Source organism: Lonchura striata, chromosome 2, assembly GCF_046129695.1.
Source record: "Lonchura striata isolate bLonStr1 chromosome 2, bLonStr1.mat, whole genome shotgun sequence".
Lineage (NCBI taxonomy): Eukaryota > Metazoa > Chordata > Aves > Passeriformes > Estrildidae > Lonchura > Lonchura striata.
Genome location: NC_134604.1, coordinates 22,834,787 through 22,853,561, shown reverse-complemented (window position 1 = coordinate 22,853,561; position 18,775 = coordinate 22,834,787). Strand labels below are relative to the sequence as shown.

At 38.7% G+C, this 18,775-nt stretch overlaps 1 long non-coding RNA gene across 1 annotated transcript in view; it reads left to right on the top strand.

The window, feature by feature from the left end:
• LOC144248658 (uncharacterized) overlaps nucleotides 1-15,398 on the top strand; it is a 146,036-nt gene extending 130,638 nt beyond the window's left edge. Inside the window, exons 4-5 of the long non-coding RNA XR_013341972.1 lie at nucleotides 3,127-3,351; nucleotides 15,345-15,398. This is a non-coding gene — a long non-coding RNA (uncharacterized LOC144248658). The remainder of the gene's footprint in view (nucleotides 1-3,126; nucleotides 3,352-15,344) is intronic.
• The last annotated feature ends 3,377 nt before the right edge of the window (nucleotides 15,399-18,775 follow it).

The window sequence follows — 18,775 nt, the reverse complement described above, 5'->3', positions numbered from 1 at the left end:
GAATTTTTTAATTCCTGAGAGGTTTGCCAAAAGTATCCTTAAAGAAAACAGTGAAAGAACTAATAAAGTTATATAATTCTGGAAAGAAAGAGGCTCTGTAATATGGCACCCCTGTAGACCTGGAGATACTATTATTTACAGTAATAAAATCTAGATCTTATTTGGCAATTTTTTGAGTTGGTCTCAGAGTGTTACACAGATGAAGTCTTCATCTCCATTTTGCAGATGGAATAACTGAGATACTGATTGTAAACTGCCGGCAAAGGATTGCCTCAAATTCTATCAGCAGAACTGGGACTAGGATTTGAGACTTGTGGGCTCAAGCCTTTGCACAGAGCAGAAAGCCAGGCTGGCCCTGCAAGGGCGCTGACACCATTGTCTGGGAGTGCCAAACAACCTGGGCAATTTCTTTGGGGTGCATTCTGGGAAAGCACTCTGGTCTCCCTCCAGTCAGTCACAGTTCTGCTACTGTAGTCAGAGGGAGCAAAGTTCTAGATTATGAATTTTTAAAGAAACGCTGACCTTAGTACATCATATTTGTAGCAGCATCTATTATTAGGGAACCAGTGTTATTCACCATGAGCAAGTCCCACACGGTTACATCTCTGCAGCTGAAAACCTCTTGTAAACTCCAGTTTGTGATGAAGTAGGTGTTCTGCAGGCTGTTAGGCTCTCTACACTTAGAGATAATATACCAAATCTGTTATACCAGCTTACTTACAGAGCCATAATCTTCTTGTGTAAATAGTCAGTCAAGACTTGTCTCTTTAGTTGTTAACCTGCTTCCAAGAAGGCAGATGGTTAATTTCAGAGTGCCTTGGGTTTTTTCTCCTGGCTGCAAAGTAGACAGAATCTTCACTAATATGGGAAGCCTGGAGGCCCAGTGAAGTATCAACACAAGGTTTCAAAATGCTTAAGAGAGAAAGACCTGTGAAGGCCTTAAACAACTCTTACTGACAGTGCACAAAACATCCTTTTTTCACTGCTAAAAAGAAGTTGACCCCAATGCATCCTTTAAAGATAGGAATAAGTGAGGCATTCAAGGCAAAATAATTGTTACTATAACAAACTGTGTCATTTTTATTCACTGTAATTTGAACAGCTGCAGCCTTCTTTTCTGTCTTGAAGGAGGTAATTTTTAATTTACCTCTATCTTGATATTTTGCATTTTGGGACTAGTTATATATGGAAAAGTAAATGGCAGTATCATATCAAATTGAGTTGAACTCTAGCTGATCCAGGATCTTACAACCAAAAAGTTACTAGAAAGAGATGTCTGGATAAGAACATCAGAAGAGGGCAACTTCAGATTAATACATGTCATCATCTATCTGCAATTCCAAGACTATCTGAAGCAGAGATGATATTGTGTTTAAGTTCTGTCAGGAAAAAGAGAATATAAGGAGTCACTGAACCTCTGTCTAGTGCAAATACATTACAGGTACATTCATTTCCTTGGATGTCATATTGCTTTCTGTTTAATTCATTCTGCAGTTCATTCTACAGTTCATATAATTTTGTGAATTACTTTGCAAAGTGCCTATTCCTGCTGGTTGGCCAGAGTAGAGAATAGCATGTATGCTCTGGTGTCACCTAACTCAGAAGTATTTTCCCTTTTGCCACATCTACCTATTAGCCATGCTTCCAAAAGACACCAGGATCAAATGCTGTATGCTCAATGTTTAAGTCATTATCTAAAAATTATTGAAAACAACAAATACTAACAAGAAACCAATCCAAATGGGAAACAAACATTTTCTTTTATTGTAAGTTCTTAGCTGAACACAGATTTTTTTCAGGAGGACACTTGAATATTTTGCCAATTATGTTCTATAATTTGTAATACTATAGGACTCCTCATTCTTCTTCTTCTTCATGAAAAGACCTGCAACAGCTTCTCTGAGTTGCTGAACAGCTAATCCACTAAAATTGGGACAGCATGTTAAGGTTAATGATGTGCTATATAAAAGTCTAATGGTAGTGGGTCTCATATCCAAAAAAGTCTCTTTAGACTAGTAGCATTCCTTGGAAGAAAAGCCTCATTCAGCTTACATCCACAGGAGTGGTATGTATTACAGGCTTAATGTTGAGAGAATAGTGGAATTTTAGTTACAGTAGAGAAGTTATGTCTCTGATTATCAGCATGTAAATTTATTGTGATTTTGGATAATAAATCCTGCTGATACTCCATCATGGTTAAGTTTCTTTTACACGCTCCATTGGGCTGATTTGTCAGTGTGACTCACTGCTTACATAGTACCAGTAATTAGAATTACACAAATGCTAAAATGAACAGTCATGAGTAATGAAAGTCTAAAGCAGACAGACATGTGACAAGTCATTGGACCAAAGACTTGGCATCAGGAATATGTGAAGAAATAATAACTTTAAAGAATATTTTCCAAAGTCATGTAAGTGTGCATTTTGCAGAGACTCAGAAAGCAATAATTGCTAGGAATGATACAAAAGGGTCTTCTCTAAGATTGATTTGTCTACTACAGAAGATGTTACTTGCCCTGCCACAGGAACCATTCCAGCCTGCCTGGCTGTGTGGCTCCATATGGAGAACTTAGAGACTTCTTGCTGCTGGAGCTCAGGAAGACTAATGCCCTCCTGGCAACTGAAAATACTCTTTACTTGTGAAACTTAGAAAGTCAGACAATTTCATTGGCCAGTTTTTTTCCTTTTGTTTCTTTTTAATATGACAGTGCTTACTGAATCAGTGGGGCAACTTGTGGTTATTACTTATAAAGAGCAAGAGGAACCCCAGAAAGTAATTGCTGTGCCACTACAGCATTGCTGCTACATATTGCTTTGTGCTCCAGGCATGGGACAAAAATCCAACCTCACCAAGGGGCATTAAAACTGATCAATGAAACCCATTTGACTAAAATTTTTCCCGTGAAAGTGTATGTCAACAAGGTGCAATTCTGTTTATTAGCACCTGAACAGTAGAAGTTTATGCAAGCCTTGAGAGGTTGAGCATTTTTGAGGATTCCAGACGTACATGGAATGGAATCACGCAATTTAAGTTTCACTGAACCGGGTGCATATTCAGCTGTTGTGACTAATTCAGCTGAAAAATGTTTGTTCTCTCCTTTGCTTTTCTCTCTCCCCTTACCACAGAGAAGCTGATTAATGCAAAAGGCACTGCAGGGCTGAAGCCAGCTGGACTAGAACTTTTGAAATGGTTCTTCCCCCCATACCAAGACAACTTTGTTTCCTCTACCTTTTCAGCACTCATGTAATTTATAAAGCTTAGTCTAAAATTATGTAAGTGCTGAAAAAATAAGAACATGTAAACCAAACAAAGATTACCAACAGCTGAGTCCACACAGAGAAACATATAAGGTGAGTGTCAACAGTATTTTTTGGGCACGTTTTCTCAAAATGTCCTAAAATTCTTTATAAAAGAATTAATGTACTATCAATTGCATTTTTGTTTTTAAACATTCACAGAAACATATATTTAATATAGAACTTAAACTGATACTCATTTTGTTCCACTGCAGGACAGGTTTCTGCTATTTTTATTGTCTAGCTTTATCTTTCTTATCCTCTTCAGCAGTACCTCACTTTCTAGATGTTCCTTGCCAACTCCATAAGCAATGAGTGACAGATTAAGTAGAGATAGGCTAGTAGTCTCAGAAAAGAAACATCTGGATAAACTAAATTTAGCTCTGAGAATGAAGGAAGTAGGTAAATAAGAAAGGAACAGTTCCAAGTGAAGAGTGAAACGTACATGCCAGACTACAAAGGAAGACTGGGAATTTTTTCCTTCAGACACTCTGTAACACAAACTTCAAGCAACACGAGTGGGAGATTCCCAGTTTGCTTAAACTGTAATAGTTTCAGAGCCCAATATCCTGGGCAGAATATCACAGCAGTGTAAAAAGGTGCTTTTCACAAGCAGAGGAATTATCCCTCTCACATGGAACTTAACAGTCTGAAAAAACAAAGGATGAGGCAGAGAAATCCATGATACCCAATAAAGGAACTGGGGCACATACAGGTACCTGACTTTTAGGCTGGCTGGCTAACAATGACTTCTTGTTTCTAGCTGCATAAATGCACTATCCTTTAGCTTCCTAACATGGTTCAGTAATTTTTTTTTTTTTGTGCTTGCATCATCCGTTCTCCATTCAGAGTCATCACTCTGCTACTTCCTTATGGTTATCCTGTCTTGCCCACAAGAATACTGAGATAGTAAGTCTTAGAAAGCAAGAGATCTTCCAGAAACTAAGGTGGTCCTGTACAGGGAGTATAGGCCACAGTGAAGAGGTGAAGGGGAAGAAGTGAACTTGACAGAGAGATGCTCAGCACAGGAAACCAAGGATGATACAATCAGACAGAAGCATGGGAACATGCAGAGTATGAAAGTCAAATTACTTTGATTTTTTTTTTTTTTTTCATTCATGTAAACAATTAGCCTATCAGTCTAAGGTTCCCTCTGGTATCTTCCATCATATAAACAGGCTGTCTCACAGTCTGGGAATGGTGTGGGAATCATCTGAAAAGCAGATAATTTGAAATAATTGTGCCAACCCTGGATTGTGAAGCAGTAAGAAAATTTAGATTTGTGAGGAAGGGAAGGTCTTGAGCTAGTCACACTATAAAAATATATTAAACAATGGCCCAAAAATGCCTAGGAATTGGAGAATTTGTCAGAAGATGAGATGTAAGACAAGCCGTCTGATGTGAGAAGCAAATCAACATGCTTCTAAGATCTGGGAAGATACGATAAGTAAAGTATGTTGCGATCTTAACCACAGCAGGATTTTCAGTTCCCAGCTACCTTCATCCATAAGGAGCCCACTAAAAACAAAAGAAATTTACTCATCAGATACTTTTGGCAGCTGGACAGAGGTTATTCCGTCAAAAGGTCACGTGCCGTACAAAGCCATTAATGACATCTGCAGGACAAGGATTTTGTTGTGGTGGCTTTCTTATTGATTGCTCTAAAAAAGTACAAATTTGAATGCAACTTTTAGAGAGTAATACATACATGGACACAGGGAAGACTGCAGGAAGAGGTCTTGGACTGAGGTCGTGTAATTCAGGATTTGGTTTAAGACTGGTTACATGTTTCCATGTTCATTATTAGAAGGAAGTGCTACTTCTGGGCACACTAGGTTTTATACAAACACAGAGAAGAAAAATTTCCTTCTCCAAAAAGCACTAAAGCTTTGGGGTTTGTCCAGTTATAATACAGAACTTGTTTTAACACATTTGAAGTCAGACAAGCTGAAGTCTGTTCCTCACAGGCTTAGCAGCTAGTGTTTGCTAAATCAATCTTGGACAGAGAATAAAGTAAATTTCCCCTACCTCCCTCCCTTCTTACATAGTGATGTGGCAGAAAGGTGCTTCATATCATCATTAAAAGCCAAGCATATAAAACTATCTGCCTATCCATGTACAGAACAGCACACTCTGATTTCTCTCCTCATTTAATCTCCCCTGAACCCCCAACATTATACTTCTGCATTGTCATTTTTTTCTGTTATTTTATAACAAATATTTTTAAAATTCTGATCTTCAGCAATATAGTATTGATTTGAATACTGAATCCAGATATGGGTGATTTGAACTAATTTTTCTTACACATGAAGAAAATTAAAAATGTTTAAATTGACAATAAACTGACAATAGACCAAGTGAGCCTGTAGTGTTTTACTGAACCACTTCATCTAGATTATTTTAAAACTTCTGGATTCATTCTCATATGAATTTGGTTTTCCAAAGAACATCTACTTAGCTGCACTGCTCTTATCCAGAGGCTTTAACTCATGTAGTACTTGGTCCTTTTCAGAACCAATGAAACTGAAGTTTCTTTAGTTTCCATAATACTATCAACCAAAAATCTCAGAAATTGCTAAGGGCACCAGTTACCATCTTTTGTTTATCAGAACAGAGACTGTTCATGTGAGCTGGCAGAGAGGAAAGAATTTTTTCTATCCTGTAATGCAGCCTAGTGTGTTGGGGTTGATGTGAGATATATTTAGGCCCCTTTTATTAATGGACCACCATCTGCACTTGGGAATAATTTAGCAAAGGGATTTGCTTTAATTGTTTCTATAAAATGGAGTGTTTAAAAAACCAAATGTTTGAGGGATGAACAGTGATAACAATATTCAGCACAGACATGGCAGAAAATCTAAGTCAGATATGTGGCAATGGGATGTTGTGCACACCAGGCAAAAATACCTTTACTTGTCAGATGAAAAGAGGCCTCACTTCTTCCATGTGTGCTTTTTCAGTAAAACAAGTTTGTATTACTGATGTAATACAAAAATGTCAAGTTACTGCCTGTAAAATGTCAAACTTAATGCCTGTTTGAGTGGACAGCATAAAATCCATATGTTTTAATCTCAGGCTGCACATGATTTTGTTGCCAAATTTGTAAAACACATTGTTGATGGTATTTTGTCAGCTGTGAATCCTGTAGACACAGAATTACATCTTAGCACCACTGAAGTTGGAATTTGTCCTCATTTCCAGATGATCAGGCCTAGTAGGTAAACTACACTTGAGTTACACCACATTCCAAGTAAAGCCAGCGAGGTTGCATCAGGGCAGCTGAGAAATGAACATTCATGTATCATTCCAACATGAGCTCTCTCCCAGCATTGTTTTCAACTGCTGCTGCCTCTAAGCCACCAGATCTTTCTGCCTGAGAATGTTTGAATCCTTTGTATTCCTCACCACCTAAATTGTATCCAATAGTCAACATATTTTCCCTCAGATCTTTAATATTGATTAGGTAACTGAATTTAAATTTTAGAACTATGAAAGTTTGGAAACATCTGCAGACATTGAATAAAGTCTGTTTTCTTTTCCACAGTCTGCGAACAGCTGGAGTCCTCAGCCTGAAAAGACTTCTTTGTTTCCCAGGTTTCCATTACACATTTTTGTACCACACATGCAAGCTATCTGGGCCTATGAAGGAGGGGTAATTCTTATTTTTGTGAAAGATGTTTAGCATTTTTCCATTCTGCACTATTTAGACCTTTCCTTGTCCAATAAATGCTAAGTTGTTAAAAATGTCCTATTTTCCCTCTACAGCTATATTTTTAGTGCAGATACAGAGCCAAAGTTTGATTTTGCACCAAATTTAGTCCATCACACACAATTAACAGCAGTAAGTTTTCTCAGAATTGTATTGAGGTATGACACAAACTTTTTGCTAATCTCTTCCTCAGAAGCTGTAGAACAGATAAGGGCATGTATTAACCATGGTACCCACTAAAAATACCAGGAACACTGGTAAAGAGCTGTATGTTCCTTGTTTCCCCTCCTCATATTTGCTCATGTAAAGTACATTAGGTGGAGATTTATAGATGTTACTCTGCAGTCTTTTATTGAGCATAATTCTTGTCCTGATATATGACTTCACAGATGTTCTGCTAATTTTCCAAAATTAGGCCTATCAAAAACTGGTTTTAATGGTATGCTGGGTGTGTTGTTTTTGTGCGAAATTATTCTATAATTTACAGTTATGTATATAACATTTGGTTTGAGTATTGACCAGGAGTCTAATCCAAAGTCTTTGGAATAATAACAATTGCTGATCAATGTCTATCGTATTTTGTCTGAGCTAACAGAATTCTTTTCAATTCATAGCATTTGGTTGAGGAATCATTGAATACACATAGAAATGTCTATGAGATTGAGTGATCCCCACTTCCTAGAGTTACATGGCAATATTTTCAAATCTAGTGCTGAATTCAAAAGATTGAATTGCAATGTGTAGACATTCTTGGTCCTTGCAATTGCACACTCACAGAAATAGAAAGGGACTGTAGAAGGTTGCTTAGCCTACCCATTGTCATGTACAGGATGAACTACACTGTACTGTAGTTCTTCTAGCTGTGGCTGATGGAAAAAAATCCAGCTTGATACTAGACATGTGCCATAGAAACTCTGCTGCTTTTACTTGTCATTTATCCCAGGCTGAAATGACTTGATGCTTTGAAATGTTTTCTGGTGTTTTTCCTGAATCTCTGTATTTTTTCCAACTGCAGTGCACTGGAGAACATGTGGAGAAAAACATACACATCTCTTTGCAAAAAGCTTCTTGCTTTTTGAAGAGTGTGCCTTCAAAACATTTTTTGAGAGACTGACAAAGAGTTTGTAATAATCAAGGCATTTTGACTGAAATGCTGACAAACCTGGATTCAAAGAACTGCCTTTTAGTGATTGTCTCTGATGATACTTGAAAAGACCTGGAACAAATATAAGTAAAGCATTTGTTTGTGCCATGCTTTTAGTCAGTCCTCTACACAATGTGGAAAAGTTAACAATTCCAGATTGACTACAAGGAGGTTTTATTAAGGATAGACAGAATCATATGAACAGTAATGTGCACAACTTGTACTGAAAACTGCTTTAGAATCATGCACCTGATTACCAAAGAGTGAGCTCAGAAGCAGTCCTACAACTAGGAATATTGATTAAGAAGGTAAGACAATTTTTTTTAATGATACCACCAAAAGAAAAATGAGAGTAGTACACTAATAGCAAACTAGATAAAAGACAAGTTTTTTCAATTTTAAATCTATTTCCACTGAGAAAGTAAAGGTAAAGGACAGGGTACATAGATAATTTTTTAAATCAGTGTTGAACCAATTTTTGTAGAAACACATGTTTCCAATAAACCCTCAGCTTTCAATCTGTGGACACAATCCATCAATGGAATTAACTGCTCACAAAATACATTCAAGCACAGATTCAAAAATCAAATCTGTTTCATTATTATTAACATCACTTTGTCCTGCCCTTTCAAGCATATGAGACCCCTCTTTTTAAAATGACCTTTTCAAAAAGACTCCTGTGTAAGCTATTCAAATAAATTTAATTTCCTAAAACTTCCTCCTGTTAATTCTAGGTATTTTGTCCTCTCTACCTCTCTACATTACAATATTTTTCTTGGTCATAAACAGAAATGGACATTTCTGGATTTTATTTCATTCTAGTCAAGACAAGAAGAGCACAGAAGCTCCAATAAATTATAACTCTGAATAATATTAGTTATAAAGGAATGGCAAAGCTTCTTGGTGACACATTTGTGAGCCAGAGCCAGAGAACGAGAGATTAATGTCTAGTAAAACATGTTAGATTCAATTATTGCTGCCAATGTCTGGTTAAAAAAAAAAAAAAAAAACCCTGCTCAATACATTATTTACCTCATATGACCCAGTTGGCCCTCAGGGAAATGTTGCCTAATCATCATAAAGACAGTGCAGGTAAATTGTAAGGAAGGCATGTAGTACTTCCCATACATCCCATTTCTTGTATACTGTTGTTCTCTGGATTTTAAAACTGGGCATTCATCCATTACAGTATTGTCAGGGGATTATAGGAACACCAGTCTGCTGAAAATAGTGAAATGTTTGGGATTTGAATCATCGCTGTCAGTGGGTGCTCACCCAGTGAATTCAAGACAGTTTCTGCACTTCTTCACTGACACTATCTCTTTGACCTCATTTTCATAAGAGAGTGAAATCACAAAGTCTTTGTGTTTCTGTGAAAAGAGTAACTTCCTTTCCCTTTGGCTTCCCCCGATGGCATCAGAGCCATATATTGAATTGTACAATTCAATGCATTTTAAGGGACAGAACACATGATATCTGTCAAATACATCAAACAGAGCTAGCCAGGTTTCAGCTCGTGTTCCATTAAATTTGGGATACTGTGTACAGGATTTTGGTGGCCTATTGGAGCTGTTATTGCTCAGCCCAGGAGTATCCATGGATAGGCACTCACCATTACAGACTGTGACAGAACAGTGTGAGAAGGTAAGGTAAGTAAGGTGTTTATCCAATTAGAAGCAAATTGGCAGTAATAGGAGCTCATATCCCAGAACTGTGACACCAGCTCCAAAGTGACGTCTCTACATGTATGCCCAATAAATCAGAGATGTTACTTTAAAAATGTGATTTCTCTCAGGCTATATAGGAGTTAGTCCCTCTACAGTAAGCTCAGCATGCAAAAACTTTGACAACCTGGCAAAAACATGCTACCCAAAAAAGTCTGAAAACAGTAACTCTCATCTTCACTACCTACTCCCAAATGGATGTCCATTAGTCTGTGACAGGTTGATCTTAGTCAGGTCAGTCAAATGACTGTTTCTAAAACTCAGGTACCAGCACATCTGTCTTGCCCTCCTTGACAAAAGAAGGAAGATAAAGTGCAAAGAAAAATTCCTGGTTAAGGACAAAAGAAGCAGGTTAAAATTTATGCCACTTTACATAGAAATCTCAAATAATGTGAATACCACCTGAATGCCCTGAATAGCTTTTCATTAATATGACAAGATAGCTCTACAAAGCCAAAAGATAAAATCAAAGCAAGAAAAGACTGTCCAAAGTGAAGTAGTACTAAAACTTGATCAATTAACATTGACTGGCAAAATGTTAATTAAGAACAAGTTGCTCAGTGATTGCATTGGTCAGCAATTTATCATTCAGTAGGTTATTTCTCAGTGCTCTGCTTGAGTATCAGCAGTTTCTGTGGTTATCAGGGAGACCAGTCCCCATTAGGGCTGCCCAGGATGTTTAGTCCAGCTGATTGGAGACTTAAAAAAAAAACAAAACAACCAAACAGAAAACCCCCCAAATTTTTTTTTGTGCTGCTTGCAGTGTTCATTCCTGACAAGATTTGTGACTGGCTGTGTGACTCCCAGATATCAAAGACACAAAGTTTTCAGTATATAAAATGTGATGAATAAGCTGTCCCCTGGGGTTTGGCAGGACTTAGTAACTGCCTGAGATCTTCTCTAGCTTTCTCCACTTAGCCTAAACTCTCTGATATGGGATGCCTGAAAGTTACACAACTAAAAACCATCTTTAACCACTCAGAAAATCAGGCTTGTTTTAGAGACTCTGAAAACTACAATTTCAGCACAAGCATATGGGAACACTTGCTGTGAAAATGAGGCCATTGTCATAAATGACTGCTTTATACACACAAGTCTAGAATAAAAAGGCCAATAGACTGAACAGTATCATTGGTAAATGACCCATCAGTGGCATTCACTCAAAAACTTGGAGATAGCAAGTTTAGATTTCATTCATTAAGATTTGCATGCAACTGATTTTCCCAGCTGCTATTTAAGGAACATTATAGAGCAATAGTGAGAACTTGGGTTTTTTTTCAGTTTGAGTTCTGTGCTTTGAATGCATATTTTATGAGGTATGTGTTTGGCTAATCGTTGCAATTTCATCTCATCAGCCTCTTTGATGACATACACTTTTGAAACAGATGCTTGTGCTGATGGAGTGACATGTTCCACAGTTAAGTGGGTCCACCAAGACATAGCTCCGACTGCCTTCTTCTGGGGTCACCAAACTACTTCAGTGGGTTTATTTTAGCTCCCTGAAATACATGCCTTCTGATGGTGTTAACTCTTAGCAACATTTTTTTGCTTCCTAAAGACATTTTCTGATTTCACCATGTTACAGATTGCAGTGTTCTAGCAATTCAATCCTGACTAGTTTTCATTTTTTCAGAGTCATTGTAATTAACCATATCCATGGGTTATATGTTGGTTCATCTGCCAAAAACCATTACACAACAACAAGAGAATATTGTTCATTAAATTTCTACAAGCCAGAGTGATGTCCTAATTTGCAGCCATCTCATGAAGAGATGCACACATCTCAAATCAGCACTTGAATAAGTTTGCAAGATAAGAGCAGTCCAGCTGCCTACTCAAAGTCTCCAGGGACTGCTGTTCAACTCAGTTTATCCATGCCATGTTCTTATGTTTCTCTCTTTGTCATTTGATCTCACAGTATTTCAGATCCCTCTGTGTCTAATGAAAATACTACAGCTTCTCATATCCTACAGTCTGTTGTTTTAAGGTATAGCTTTTCAAGGACTTCTGTCTATGAAATGGTCTTTCTATGTTTGTGTACCTCCTACTTTAAAGCAAATTTTCTCCTAAGCAGTCAAAATTCTCATTCAGAATCATCACTGGTCTCTCTTTAAGGATACAAGGAAACCTTATATTTGCCCTCTAGGTGTTTGTCTACTCCTCTTCAAGTTCAACTCCTCAAGTTCAGGTTGTTATGTGTGAGAAGAAGATAAGAGCAGATCCATGTAAGTCTGAGGTCCTTGTCATTGTCCCCTTTGTCACAGTGTACAAGTACTTCATAGTCCCTAGAACAGCTCCCCTTCCTTCACTGATGTGTGAGCTCTGCTTACAGGTAACAATCCCTACCTTTCCTAAAGCGGGTACTAGCAGTATATCTCGAGGAGCACTGTGAAAGTTTCCCTGTTTTCCAACAGCAAAAAAGAGAAGAGTGCAGACCAAGTATATAATGTCCTTTCTTAGTTCTGAAGTGGGATTTAAATAGAGTTTAGATGCCAAGTCCAGGTGTGGAAAACTGACTCTGTTAAGCACTCACATCCTCTAGCCTTGACAAGAAGGGATCTCCTGGGCACTAAACCCAAGTTTCTGCATATGCTCAGAAGAGCTTCTGATTTGGCAAGATTCATCAACTCCTAGATCTGCTGTTCAAGAGTTTAATCTGAGGTCTCTGGTAATTCCCATTGCAGCCTTCTACTACAGTTTGAGTACAATTTGCAAACTGGCATTGGTAGGATTTTGTATTGGAGATCAAAACAATTTGTAGTGTTAATAACGTTTCTGTAGGAACATTAGGAAATTTCTAACATTTCCTCCTCAGTGCATAATCTAGTTTATGTGAAATTCTTGAAAAAATTATGTACCTCTTTTGTTCAGATGATACTTGATGTTCAGATATAATTGGCTAAAGCAAAGCATCTGGATATCCTGAGGGTGTTTCCATTATATTCTCACTAGACAGGCATTACTTCCTATAGGGCAAAAATGCTCCAAAATAATTTGTCCTTATGCAAGTCAACAAGTATTTACTGAACCAGAAACAACCCATCTGCACAAGAGAAGACATAGGTAGAACAGATTTGGAAGGGAAGGAGCATACAGCTATAGAAATGGCAGGTTCTTCAATCTAGGAGGCATGGGCTTGTTTCAGGACCTGAAAATGAGGGGTCAGAAAATAAATTGAGGCATTATATTCCCATTTCCTATCAGATGCAATAAATAAATAAATTAATTAATAATGACATTCAGTTTGCCCTGTATTTGTTAAGAATGGTGATTAATGAACTAAATCTATAGATTAAAGACTATGGCAGTTTGAAATACACTCCATTAATTTAGAGAATGGGTGGAAAATATTCTTAGTCCCAGCACCTGCTGTTGAATTCCCCTGCTTTTCTGTGATTTTACTATAACACTTTCCAATTTTACAAAAGTGAAGCAGACAGACAGAAGATATTGTCAAATGCCCAAGGCAAATAAACTGGAAAAATAGTAAGAAAATTTTATATGAATTTCTGTAATAGCAAAGGAAATATTAAGGGAATGTTATTAAATTAAGAGACAACTATGAAAAGAAAAGTAAAAAGTGGAACAGCCTCCCTTTTAAACAAATATCCAAAATGCCCACTGAATCCTAAGTGGTGAAGTCTTTCGTGTTGCTTCCACACAAAATATGGAATATGAATCAATCTTAATTTAAGGAGTAGATTAATTACATATTTTTAATGTGAATCAGATCTCTTGGTTTCTGCACTTCTAAAAGTCACCTTTACTGGCCCCATATGAGAGCTCAGTGCCAAGACCACCCAGCGACTTTACTTTGAAGGATGCAGGAAACTGTAGAGTCTTAAATTCTCGTGCAAATGCTGATTCTCAATTTCCTAACTTAAAGAATAGGAAGATGGAAAGTCATAGCACATTGCAATAAAAACACTCTTTGCACCTAGAAGAGACAAAGTCACTTGTGAGGTTCCCTTCTGTATTTCCCTGTTTCTCTAGGATGTCTCAAAAAGTGAACAAAATATAAAGACAATTATCACAAATCCAGCTCATGGCATTATGTAGGTACCTGAGAAGCTATATCATTAAATCCCTTCTGCTGTTTAGGAAGGGAAAGACCTAAAATGGGAAAGAAGGCCAGTACCATGTTAAGCTACTTAAGAGGTCAAAAAGAATCTGACTGCAGCCAGCAATGTTTGGATTTTTCCTTTGGCTCAGAGAACAAGCTGTACATCATCCAGTAAATGTGTACTCTACAAGGGGTCAGAGGAAAAAACATCTGCCCATACTGGGCACCTGCTTCAGTCCACTCTTCTTGCCAAATTCCTAAAAGTGCCCAGAAGCATCTAGGCTGATGGATCAGGTCTCCTGCCTCTTCCTGGGCTGGTGGGTTCATGTCTACCCCAGACCCTTGTGCATTAAATGTGATATGTAATATGTAGAGAGAAGGGGCAAAGCACTCATGAACCATTTGTTTGTCCTTCTCCTGACAAGGCCACAACTCTTTTTTATCCCATTTAGAAGGGTATTGTGGAAACTGTGGAGAGAGAGAGAGAGAGAGAGAGAGAGAGAGAGAGAGAGACAGAGACAGAGACAGAGACAGAGAGCTCCTCACCCCTTTCCTGGCTGCCTCAAGTACACACACTTGAAAATCCAATATGTTCCAACATTACCCTGAAGAGAATTTGTCTACTTGCAAGAAAGGAGATAAAATTCTCAGCTCAATGGAGAACATGAAACTAGCTTTTTCAATAGAAAAGCCAGCAGATCAGGAGGTGGTGGAACATCCCTGGAGAGCATGGCAGCATAGGAAATGTACGTGGCAATGGGAGGGGTAGTTGCATTAACTCTTCCTGACCCATGTTTTTCCCAAGAATGTATATTAAAATATGTACATAGACTTGTGTCTGTATATTTATTGGTCAACAAAGCCACAAAAAATTACAGTATTTGTCAGTAACAACACAGATGGACTTTCAAATAATCAGCTCTTCTAAGACACTCTGGAAAGAAGAATCATATTGTAAGTGTGGGAAAACCTTTTTCACTTTCATCTACCTGTCATTCTACTGCATCTGGGGCTCATTTCTGGCAGGGTAATACAAACAAATATAAAAAGGAATCCCGTGATGTATTAAGCATGCTGACTTTACAATCATCTGTATTCATAACATTCTTGGTGTTTCACTATGGTGTAGTGAAGTATAGAAGTAATTATAGAAGTAATCTGCAAAAGGGATGGGGATGATTTCTCTATTTTTATTTCTTTTGAATGTGCTATCTACTAACCTGACTTTACTAAAAGAATTTAGATTGGAGCAGGCCTAGGTATCTGGCTAATACACTGGCTTCCTGCCTTCATCTTAAGCTTTTTTCTTTCTGGTAGGCATAGAAAAACTCAGTAGACTGGTTAAAAATGAAGACGTTGTGACACCTAGTGGGTGAATTAAACACCAATAATTTCTCTTTCCCTTAGGATCTGCGAGTGTTTTAGGCATGTTGTCCTTGGTCAGACTGCAACAAGAGAGAGGTGGGTATTACCCTCATGGCTCCGGACACCCAAGCAGCTCCTCATTTCTATACAGTCCCTGGCAATGTGTGTGTGTGTGTGTGTGTGTGTGTGTGTGTGTGTGTGTGTGTGTGTGTGTGTGTGTGTCTCTGTGTGTGTGTGTTTGTGTGTCTTGTTGCATCAGATTCTGTGTGTCTCCACAGAAGGTGGCATTGTCAAAGCCCCTGTGCAGCCCCTTATTGAACGCGACATTAGGATATATATAATAGTCATTTATATTGAGATCACTTCAAGTGTCTTGACTTTGGAGACAAAGGGACCATGGCAGAATCCTGGCATAAGACCAGCTGGAAATTTCAGATTCATTTTCTTGTCAAGTACTTATTCATCAAGTCTGTTTTCAGATGGTGACTCAAAAATTTATTGTATGGCATGCTACAAATTCATGGTAGGCTGCTTAAACTGACTCAGTTACAGGCAAATTCTTTGGCTTTTGAAGATTTCTCAGAGTCTGCCTTGGTCAGCAGCAGTCAAAAAGTACATACTGGCTGTTACCAGCTGGCTGATACCATAACAAGAAGTCACACTGAAAAGCAGTAAACCAGTCTAGATATGTGCAAAAAAATTATAGATTCTTTCCAAACAGTGGCAAGCCTTGGAGATTTTTTTAATTTTTTTTTTTAGGGAAGCAAAACAATGCGCAGTTGTGCTCACAGTAGCTAGGCTGCAATCACCAAGTGGCCAGTTTTCTTGGCTTGTTTAGCTAACTGGCTGGGGAGTGACCATTTTTTATCACAAGAATGAGCTTCAATGCAAAAAAATTTCAAGTGAAAACATCACTGTAGGTTGTTCGGGAATCTGAGTGCATGCTTCTTTGCATCTGTAAGGGCAGTGAGCAGTGCAGCCTCACAACTTCATGTCCATATTTGTGCATGCTATATCAAGCACACTTTCCACTGCCTTCAATGAGACAAACTCCTTCCTCCTCCTCTGTCATGCAGAAGAGATGCATGACAAAATTGCATGTTGTAACTGAGAAATTTGAATATACAAGGTTTGCTTCATCTAAAGATTTATTTTACCACACGTATTAGTACCTGACTTCCTCACTTTGCTGTCTTGGGTATAATTAACACTTATACCACCAGAGTGTCTGGATATAAGGCAAGTGAATATAAAAACATCAGTTCTGTCCAAAATGTTCCAGTTTCTATCCCTTGAATCATCAGTATGTGACTTGTTCTGTGCCAATATTAATAACCATTGCTCATGGCTTTCAAAAAACTCAAACTATTTAAAAATTAATTCTGTTTACAGTGCCTTCTAGAGGAAGTATTTTGTAGAAGTGAATAACTCAAACTGACTAGTGGCTACCCACAAAATATGACTATCCAGCAACAAAATGAATAATTTAGAACTTAGTTGGCAAGGGATGGACATATTGTTGAACAAAATGTAAAGTGGAGATCAGATACAGCAACAAGCACCCCTGGGTTCTTTTTCCACTGTACCATACATTTCCTATGCTGCTCTGACAAAAGCAGGTTTAGCCTTTGTCATCCCAATTCCCACTGTTGGCTTTTTTGCACAGAGCTGCAACCTGTGGGAGTGACATTCAGCTGTCACTCCTCGAAACTCCCATAGCCATGAGTTGGAGGCCATGGATTATATTTTGACTTTGGTTTACCCTCTAAAAAAGGGAGATGGCCACCAACTGGTGCGTGACAAAGTTGTTTGAAGTTGCTGGTGTGGGCCAAAGGCTAGTATTTCTTCAGTTTTCATTGTAGGGAAACAATACATAATAGAAAGGCAACACTAATACTGGCAGCTCTGTAACCTGAAATAGGTAATGCAGTCATGGACAGAACCAGTGCAGGCAGAGTTTTTGACGTGCTGAATTGAAAATGTGACTTTGGTCCATAGATCCAGCAACAATGATGTATTTGGTCATTCTTATGCCAGGTAGGACAATCTGCTGCAGTCTGTGTTATGTGGGTACATATCCTAGAACCTCTTCTGTGGGAACCCCGGGTTTGGTCTGGGGTCTTGTGTGCTGGTAAAGTCTCTCCTCCAACCCGTGCTTCCAAAGAAAAACTCCGCAGTCTCTTGTTGTTCGGTCTCAAGGCAGTTTCTTATTAGTTATCTAAAAGATTGTCTTCTCGGTCTGCGGCTGTTTGGTCAGCAGCCCATGCAGAGAGACACACACACCCGGACATCCTCTCTGTCTGCTGTCTTCTTCTTCTCTCCGCCAGCCCAGGGCTGCTGCTATCTTTTATATGATACATTACGTATTACATGTTTATACTTTTCCCCCAATACCTACTACCTATATTACAAAGTGCTTTTCTGCTCTAAACCAATCTGTGAGTGCCAACATCACCAAGAACATGGAGGCAAGGAAGAAGAAGGAGGAAGAACAGGATCAGCCCGCTTTCCTCCATCTTAGAACTTCTTGGAACTTAGAACCATGTGCAAAATAAAACCCCCCCTGTACAGGTGCTAAAACCCCCCCCCGTACAATACTAAAAAATTTTTCCCTCTGTTTTGTAACTACTTTTACTATACTATCTAACCCTTTGTGACTGCTTGTTCCACCTTCAAAGTTGGTAACTCATTCCATGGCTCAAACTCAAAATCACAGCTGTTTCCAGCTGCCTGCCAGGGTCTAAAATGCTCCTGACCAAGTCCTGGAACCTCTAAAAATGTCTGAGAGACATTTTGAGTTCCAACACTCTTCTATCTCTTGCTTTTCCATTTTCATGATTCTCCTTCTGACAGATAGGACACAGAACTGTAAGGTAGAAAGCATCTGCCAGAGACACACTGAGGAGTAAATTTGTAGGTGATAATCACTCGTATAGGAGTTGGAATGCTCAGCTGTCAATATTGAGTGCAGCTGAGACATGGACAATGAATCCCCAGTGTATCACACTCACTTGCATGGCTAAGTCTGTAATTGCAGAATTACAGAATGGTTAGGATGAAAAGAAATCTCTAGAGTTTATGTAATCTAACCCCCCTGGTCAAAGCAGGCTCAACTGTGGAGTTGCGTTATTTGTATGTTTTATTATCCCTGTATTATGTATTGGTTTATTCCTTTGTACCCCCGTGTGCAACTTGGTTTATCCCCAGTTTTCCCGCCTTGTCCTCCCTTCCCGCCTTCCCAGTATCTATCCATCACCCTGAAAGAGGCATTTTACCCCCCCCGGGTGCCTTGTCTATCACTCAGTGCCCCTTCCCATCCATCCAGAAGCTTCTACTCAGGGCACCGGGTGATTGGGCGAGGACCTGGGGCTCCCCCCATATCTTTCCCCCATTGGACTCCACCATATGCCCCCATCCCGGAGCCACCCCCTATCCCTATCCCCATTGGTCGTTGGATACCCCTCCCTTACAGT